This window comes from Fukomys damarensis, unplaced genomic scaffold (genome assembly GCF_012274545.1).
Source record: "Fukomys damarensis isolate Sample0158 unplaced genomic scaffold, DMR_v1.0_HiC HiC_scaffold_20, whole genome shotgun sequence".
NCBI classification, from domain to species: domain Eukaryota; kingdom Metazoa; phylum Chordata; class Mammalia; order Rodentia; family Bathyergidae; genus Fukomys; species Fukomys damarensis.
This window is the reverse complement of record NW_022900932.1, coordinates 4,984,328-4,993,239: the sequence shown is the minus strand read 5'-3', so window position 1 is coordinate 4,993,239 and position 8,912 is coordinate 4,984,328. Positions and strand designations below refer to the sequence as shown.

The window sequence follows — 8,912 nt, the reverse complement described above, 5'->3', positions numbered from 1 at the left end:
TTCCGCCTGCCGGCGCTGCGGCTTCACTATCCCTTCTCACTCCGCGACAGTGGGGCGGATTCGGGCATCTCCCCACCCAGTACGCCCTTTCAGACCTCTAAGGAGCCGGTTCTTCCCGTCCCTGGGTACCCCAGCCCCACCTTCCCTCTCCACGCCTGCACACACAGACACATCCAGCCACGGTCCCCAGCTAACGCGTACACGGCACGCACCCATCGGGCGACGCGGCCAAACTCTGTCTCCTGTCGCACAGCTCTGCTCCTGCGTCGCCACGCAAGACCCCGAACCCTTCCACATCCCATCCCGAGGTTTTTCCCGGGAAGACCCCAAGAACAGGGGGTCAGCTGGTCAGGGTCACCCAGGCTGGGAGGGTCACCCCTCCCACTGTGCTGTGACCCAAGTCATCTACAGGGTCCGTGGCCCTCCTTCTGCCTCCTTCTCTCTGTAGATCACTTTTAATGTGTGGCTCCGGTGGGCAGGATTCTCATTCTCTATTTGGGGCGGAGGGCCTAATTATTCCTCCTTAGATCAAGGGAGAATTTGTCCTGTGCCACGCAGGATGGCAGAGGCAGTGTCCCCTGGCTGCCAGCTTCAGGTGCCAAATGCTTCCTTCTGGAGGGGCCCTGATCTGTCTTCTTGTGCCTGGGGGTCCGGGAAGTGGCCTGCTCCCAGCCTTACACAGCTAGCTGGCTTAGGCTGAATTCCCTGGTGAGGCGGGCTCAGGCATCTGGCCAAACTCTGCTTCTTAATTAGTTTGTGTGTCTCTGGCCGTCTGGCCCCTCACAGAGGCCATAAGAGGCTGGGAGGAGGAGGGAAGCTGCAGGCACAGGGGCGAGGCTGTGGGGAGTCCGGCCGCTGAGCCTGTCCTGGAGCCTTTGGCTCCTTAGGCTGGAGGAGGACACCAGTGACCCAAGGATTCCTCCTTCCTCCCCAAGGATTCCCTCTAGATCTGCTGTCTCCTGAGGTGCCCAAGAGGGATGCTGCTGAGACTGGTGCTTCCTCCTCAGGGCCTCAGGGGACCCCCCACCCGTGTCCTCAGCGGGCAGTTCCCACCCTGTGCCCTTGGGCGAGTCTGCCGGCTCAGCTCTGGGGCCTGGCCTCCTCTCCCTCTAACTTCTGCAGCCTGGCCTAGAGACCCTCCCAAGAGTGAGGGTGGGGGTCAGGGGACAAGGGCGGGTCCTAAATGAAAGTCGCTGTAGACTCAGAGTCTCTCCCTTCCCTTTTTTCTCTCCCTTCCATGTGCCCGGTCCCTGCTGTTGTCACTCAGCACCACTCACAGAGGGCTGGGTGAGCCAGGACAACCCCTGGCTCTCTGAGTGACTTTCTGTCCACCTTTCCTTAGAGAGCTCGGCTTGGGGCTGTGGGGGAACCGTGAGGCGGATGGACAGGGAAAGGTCTAACGGGAGCAGGAGGACCATGCCAGGGTGCTGAGTTCAGTGAGATGTAAACGACCTGGCAGGTGTGGGGACCGGGCACCTTTGTAAGAGGTGGGGTGGAGCGCTGGGGTTCACTCTTGTGCCCCCACCCCCAAAGCAGATGAAGCACTTGGGAAAGAGTGAGGGTAGCAGGTGACGGCCACTCCCCTGTGCCACCCTCCGGTGCCTGCCACACAACTCCGGAGCGGCAGATATTTCTTGAATGAACGAAGAGCCATGCTTGGGGAAGGTTGAACAGCTTCTTGGAATTCTTTCCTCCCTTCATGAGATCCTCAGAAAGAGGAGAGACTGGAAGCCCTGTGTCGCCCTGGCAGTGCGGAGGGTGGCGCCGTGTTGTGCTCAAGGCGCAGGAGAACGAACGACATGTGTCCCAGAGAGGGAGCGACATGTGTCCCAGAGAGGGAGCTGGGCTCTGCCGCTCTGTCCCTGGGCCTGTGGGGCTGAGGTGGGGCAGGTCAGTAAGGAGACTGAATGGAAGAGGGGAAGGACGACGTGGGGCCAACCTGGCAGGTTCCGGCCTGGGCTGGTGGGAGGCAGGTGCCCAGAGCCCTAGGCCCTGCTTTCGCTGTGGTCCGCGCCTGCTCTGAGCTCCACCGCAGGGCTGGGGAAGAGCTGAGTTTGGCCAGGTGGCTTCCCTCTTCTTTGGGGCCCAGATGCTGCAGCAGCCCGAGTGCTGGACCAGATGGTCTGTTTGGAGCAGATCCCCCTCCCTCCTCGCTTCCCAATCTCCTGGCCCGGTTTGCTGTCCTCCGGGTGGATCCAGTAATCTGCTTTCTGGCCAGCCAGGGTGTTGGGCTGATGGAGGAGCAAGATCCTGAGCACCGACGACACCCCCACTTCTGTCATGCACCCTCTCAGAGCAGCCAGACTGCCAGCCAGGGGCAGGTCGGTGGGATTCCGCTCCCTTACAAAAACACGACAAACCCCTGGATTATTTAATATGCAGAATTGGGAATTGACATTATCCTTAAGACAGGTTGTTTGCAACTTACTGGTAGAAGTCAAAATATTTCACCAAAGGTGTCATCAGAAACTACTATCCTATGCTAATTTTTGTGGGAACATGAAGACAGATGTTGAATAATTTGACAAGAGCAATATAGCTTACAGAATTATCACCAAGTCAAGTTTTTTCCCCTCTTCTGAGGAGTGCAGGGAAGGAATTTCAGGAAGTGTCTCCCAGGGTCCTCTTCTGGGTGTTGAACTGGGTGTGGGCACTTGGGATTTTTCACTAGCGTTTGCAAATGCCTTGCATCTGGCTGTTTACATCTGGCTCTTCTCTGGAGAAGGCACCGAGTCCCACAGCTGGTCCCCTAGGGCTAGCAGAAGATGTGGGTTTTCCGAATGCCCTCAGGAAGGTTCGGGCCCTGTTCCTTCTTCCTTCTCGGCTCCAGACTTTGCTTGGAAAGAGCTCTGTGCCCACAAATCCAGGCTGTTTTGTTTGCTTTGCCAGCATTGTGCATACCCCCAAATTGACGCTAGCTCCCGAGCTAGCCCTGGGGCTGCCAGGCTCATGGTGTGAGGCCAGAGAGCCCCCACGGTTCAAGATCCCCAGGATGTCCCTTGGGCACTGGCTTCACTGACTGGGGGGCTCTCAGGAGGAGGAGGAGAGGGATTTTATTAGCAGGAGAGCCCCTCGAGGGCCCAGGGTGGGATATCCAAGGGCCTGCGTGTAATTGGCCAGGCCCGGCCACAAGCTGCTGGGGGCCAGGGTGGCAAAGCCTCATTTAGAGCCTGGTATTAGCTCTGCTTTGCTGGAACATGGAGGGGTGGGCGGGGGGCTCCGTAGAGGGAATGGAAGAAGCTAATCACAGCCAGCAAGGCCTGGCAAATGAATGAAGCAGGAAATCAATACCTGGGGGCGGGAGTGGGAATCTGGGCTATGGTAGCAGCCCTGGTTTCTCCTGGCTGCCCAGGAGGCCTGGATGGGCCTGGGAGGAGCGAGGCAGGAGCAGGAATACGGAGCCCCCCATCTGCCTCTCTCCGGCAAGCCCCTGGCTTTCATATCCTTGTGGCAGCAATCAGGAAAAGCCAGGAGATGTCCCACCCGGTGAAGGCAGGAGACATGGGGGACGGAAATTGGGCCCACCAGAGCCCCTCCCACTCTGTCCTTGCTTCTGGACCCCTGGGCTGAGCGGGTCCTGCCTCTGCGGGTGTGTGTAGCTAGCTGTCTGGGAACCCTGCCCTGAGTGGCTGGTGTTGCTGCTCCAGACCTAGCCAGCAGGGGGCAGGCTTGGCCGTCACATTACAGTCTCCTCTCTGGATTCTGTGGGCCTCACCCTAGGGAGGCGGGAGAGTTACTCTCATCACTCCACAGAGGCTGAAAGGGTCTGCTTGGGGACTTCTGGAACTCCAGGCCTCCCCCAAGCTCCTGCATACCCACGGCACCACACAGGGCCGGGCCACACTTCCTGGTCCGAGTCTTCCAAAGGCCAGGGGAGAGGTTGGGCGGTCGGGCCCAGCTCAGCTTGGTGGACTCCTGGCCAAGCAAAGCTCTGCGTGCAGGCGTCCCCGTGCCCTTGCAGGGTCACCCGGTATAAACCCAGGGCACAGGGCCCTTTCCCTTCAGAGGGCTGTGCTTGCTGATGGAAGGGACTGGGTACTGAGAGCCCCTAGGGCACTTAATGCTGACACGGGAGGGTGATAAGCAGTGAATCCCTAAGCCTATGAATAGCATGCACTTTTTGCAAAGCTCACTTGATATGGCGCCATGCACCTGGCGATGGTTCTTCCCGTCATCTTTCTGGGGGAGGAGGAGTGAACTGTCCGGGGATTAGGGTTGGTTCTCACAATAATCCCTTGTCGTTGTGTAGGAGCCACCTGCCCTCCCATGCATTTTGGTCCCTGTGACATTCTGAGAGGTCAGCCCAGGAGGTGGGTCCTGTTGTCCGCATTTCGCAGACCGGGGAAGTGCGGTCCCAAGGATTTAAGTGACCTGCACACAGTGGCCCAGCTGCTAAGAAGTGGCCCCCAGACCTGATCCCAGGGGGTTCTGATCTGGGGGAACAGACAGCCGCAGGCGTGCCGGTCACCCACCATTCGTTATGTTGCCCGACTTCCTGCCCTGGTAAGACACAGCCCTGGGCATGGCTGGGGACAGAGATGGCTCTAGTGGGGGAGGGGAGGTGCCATCCCGAGACACAGACGCTAGAGACCCCGTGGGTGCAGGCCAGAGGGAATGGGGCAGCTGGGGCTGGAGAGAGAAGGGACTGAATTCAGAGAGTCGCTGACATTTACTAGCAGGCCGAGGTCACCCGTGCACACCGTTTTCTTTGGTCCCCACTGCAACGCCGCGAGCTGTGGATTCAGCAGCCCATTTTACCCATGAGAAAATCTCAGGCTCTAAGCACTGAGGTCACCTGTGCAGGTGGCAGGACTGGACCTGAGGCCGATTGAAAAGCACACGCTCACGGCAGAGCCCAGGGCCCAGGAGAAGCGGGTAGGACGGTGGGCAGTGGGAAGTCCTGAGCTGGTTCCGGGCTGGGGCCCACATGGCCTCACGTGTGTCCGGAGTGCTTGCCCCATGGTACTTCATGGCTGTGAGAAGGGTCAGGAAGGAGTGGGTACAGATACTTCAGTCACTCAGCAAACAGTGCCTCTGGGCCACTTGAGAGGCCTGGTGAGAAAAGCAAGCTTTTGCTGCCCTGGAGGTTACATCGGGTTGACACAAGAGAGGCAGCAAGCATGGCAGTGAACAAGAATACAAAACATCCTTTGGCAGTGAGTGTTAAGGAGACAAAGAGTGGCGAACTGGTTCATGTTTGTCTGTTCATGTGGTCAGGGGGTCTCTGTGAGGCAGTGAAAGCAAAGCAAAGCCCAGCCCTGGAGATGCCGAGGGAGGAAGCCTGGTGGGTCTCTCAGGGATTGTGTTCTAGGCAGGAGAAGAGCCAGTGCAAAGGCCCTGGGGCAGGAGAATGCCTGGCCTCATGGGCAACAGGGAGGAGCCTGATGTGGTCAGAGCAAGAGTGAGTAAGGGGAAGAGGAGCAAGGAGTAGGGGAGAAGGTTCGTAGGGCCAGACGTTTGGGGTCTTGAAGGCTATGTGAGGACTTTGGATTTAATTCTGAGATGTAGGCCGTGGGAGATTTTGAGCAGAAGGACATGATCGGTCGGTTACCTTTTCAGAGTCCCTTTGGCTGCCAGGTACGGAGTAGATGTTGGAGGCTCGAGGGGGAGGAGAGGGAGCCAGTTAGAGACGGTTGCAAAAGTGAGCAGGGAAACCATGGCATCCTTAGGTCCTAAAAATGTCTGGGGTGTCAGGTGTGGTGGCGCACGCCTGTGATCCCCATGCTGCAGAGGCTGAGGCAGGAGAATCTCCGTGACTTCAAGACCAGACTGAGCTACATAGTGAGACCTTGTCTCAAAAATAAACAAGTAAATAAATACTAAATAAAAGTGTCTGGGAAAGGGCTTCTGGGACGATGGCCCCAGGCTCGGGGTTGGGGACCAGGCGCACGGTGCTAACAGGAAGTTTGAAAGCGAGCCAGGTGGGCTGAGTCTGAACCCTGGCTCTACCTGGCTCAGGCTGTCAGGAGCGAGGTCTGCATTTTAGACAGTGGCTTCCTCTGTCACACCTGCTGGGGACAGGGACCCAGGAGCCCTGAGCAAGGCCTGGGAGACTCATTTCAATGACAGCATGGGTGAGTCACTAGTGTCAGGGGTCAGCAGAGAGAGGGGGGCTCTGGAGAGGTTTGTGTGCATCTGGATTCACAGCCGCAGTGGGCACGGGTGTGTACGGGAAACCACGACAGGAAGTGAGGGAGGACGGGGCTGAGGCCAGGGCCCTGGAGCGCTCCAGTACTTAGGGGATGGGAGCGGGAGGGAGAGAGGACACAGACCCAGACGTCAGGGGCGAGTCTAGGAGGAAGCACTGACTGAGGCCGAGGAGGAGGCGGGCGGGACAGGGCCACTGGAGGGCGAGCCTCCAACTTCTGGGCCCAAGGACTCCGTGGGGATCTTGGGGCTGCACACTGGTTCTCGTGAGTGACTCCCCGGGGATGGCAGCAGCTGGCCCGCGGCTCAGCCTCTGCACAGCCGCGGCGTCAGGGAAGGACTCGGGCTGGTGGGGCTGGGTGCAGGAGGGCCACCGGCCAGCCGCAGAGGGGCCTCACCTCGCTGAGCCTCAGCTGCCCCGTGTGGAAGGCGAGTTCAGGCGCAGCCGCCTCCTGGGGTCACGGGGAAAGCCTGTGCATGGGAGACGGCGGAGGCGAACCGTGGGGAGCTGTTTCACCAGGGCGGAGCGGGTGGCAGGCGGATGGTGGGAAGCCCTGGGCGTGGGCGGCACTGGAAGCAAGAGGTGCCGGCTGCGCTTTTAGGAACTGCGAAGGAGGGGCTGGCGTGCCCGGCTCCTGTGCCGCGTGGGTGACCTCCGTCCAGGCCGCGGCTCTGGGGCAGCCCTGGCCCAGCTTTAGAGACGGCACCTCAGGTCCCTTTGGGTTCCTTTGGGTCCCTGACACTCGTTGAGGGCGCCTGGATTGTCTGGAGGCTGGAACCTTGAGGAGAAGAGGTCCTGGGCCCCCACACCATCGCCTCTGTCACAGTCACCTGGAGGGTTTTCTCAGCCACGGAGGCTCCGCCCCGGACCTGTGGATTGAAAAGCTCTGCAGGTGGCAGCGAGGCGGCTGTGGGAGGGCCGGCGAGCTCTCCGGTGGATGCTGGGCGCAGCTGGTGCAGACAGAGGTGGGGGTGACTCAGGCGAAAACACGTCTTCTTCCCTGAGGGCGTGTCTAGGTTTTCCAGGTCACTGCCTGAGCTTAGATTCCACCTCCCTCATGTGGACTCTGGGGTCTTTAAAAAAATAACCAGCCCACTTATGACTTTTTAAACTATGAGCAGAGAGACTTTCTACTCTAATGATGCTAACCAGAAAGTCCAGGCCAGGAGCTCAGGAGACCAGACGCTGCCCTGTGCCTCTTTTTAAAAATCAGATCTTGCTGTGAAGCTCAGGCTGGCCTCAAACTTGGAGCGATCCTCCTGCCTCAGCTTCCCAGTGCTGGGATCCCAGGTGTGCGCCACCGCACCCGGCTTCTCCCCGCTGCTTTTAACCCAAGGATTTCAGTCCCTAATCTAGAGAGGCTGGAAGAGGTTGCCACAGAGAGGTGCTTTCTGCCGATTGCTTAGGTAAATGCTGCTCCTTTGTGAACGGTGCGGCCCTTTCTTTTGTTAATTCCTTTCCTGTTTGCTGGAGGATAATAGAATTCCAGAGCTGGCCTACGGAGGAGCAGTTCGGTGGGCATCAGGCAAATATTTGACACTGAAGTGCCCAGAGGATGAGGTGCTGCCTGTGGAAGTGACAGTGGGTGTCCCCCAGGACACAGCTCAGCTCTCACTCAGGAGGCTGAGCTTGAGTGACTTGCTGACCGCCCTACAGGAAGTAGGTGGTAAGAACTCCAGCCCCAACCACGCCTCCTAGGTTGCTTCCTGGCTGCTTTCTGTCCCCAGCCTTGCGGTGGGGGTCCGGTTGGCCCTAGAGTGAGAACGGCAGGACCCCAGCCCCCAGGAGCTGCTGTTCTGAAGCCAGACGCTTAAACAAACCCCAGCTGACTTATTTCTTCCAGAGGTAGGCTGTCCAAGGCTCCTCCCATCACGTGGCCCTGCTTCCTTAAGCAGTGGTTCCCAGACCTACCAGCCCGTTAAAATATCCTGGGAACTTTAGAAAATCCTAGCGCCCGGGTGACATCTCATACAGTGAAATCAGAATGTCTAGGGATGGGAACCAGCCATCAGCATTTTAAACGTCCCTAGGTGAGTCCAAAGTACAGCAAAATTTGGGAGCCCCTATCTTAGAGCGTTTTTGCCTCAACGTCACCAAAGGGCTGCTGGGGCTCAACTATCGCGAACATTCCAGGTCAGAAGAAGAACACTTAAAAGGATGGCGTTACCAGCTGAGTTGTTTTCCTTTAAAGAGCTTTCCCAGAAGCACCCCTGCTTACTTCTGTTTACTGTTGACTTCGGTTTACGTCTTCAGTCCAGCCAGGTTTCCAGAGGCCGTGGTTTTGTCTCCTCTCTCCCTGGGCCTCACCCGGTCTGCTCCCCATTTCACAGGACCGCTGATTTCTACCCACTGGTATCTCTCCCCATCCCTAGTGTCTCCTAGTCCCTGCAGTAAAGGACTTTGGGGAACAGAAGCTGAGGGGCTGTGCTGAAAGCCATGGGCCGAGGGTTCTGGGATGACGCCTTAGCTCATCTGCCTACCTCCTGGCCAACCCACCGCCACCCAAGAGCGCCCACTCCTAAGAGGGGTACTGGGAAGGTAGGAGTAGGGGGCCCCTGAATTCCAGAGGCCTCATCTGCTTGAGTTGGGTTCCAGTGCTCTCTCTAACACGGGGGGCTTGGAGGAGGTCAGTTTACCTCCTGGCAAAGTGTAAGAGCCCTCGAGGCTGGCAGAAGGGTGGTGGCTTTGCTGACCTCCAGCGCCAGACAGATACAGAGGTCTTCGGTGGCCACAGACAGATCTTTGAGCTTCATGCAGGAAGAGG

At 58.4% G+C, this 8,912-nt stretch overlaps 1 protein-coding gene across 1 annotated transcript in view; it reads left to right on the top strand.

Moving 5' to 3' along the window:
* Mdga1 (MAM domain containing glycosylphosphatidylinositol anchor 1) overlaps positions 1-8,912 on the top strand; it is a 45,680-nt gene that overhangs the window by 780 nt on the left and 35,988 nt on the right. The window lies entirely within an intron of this gene.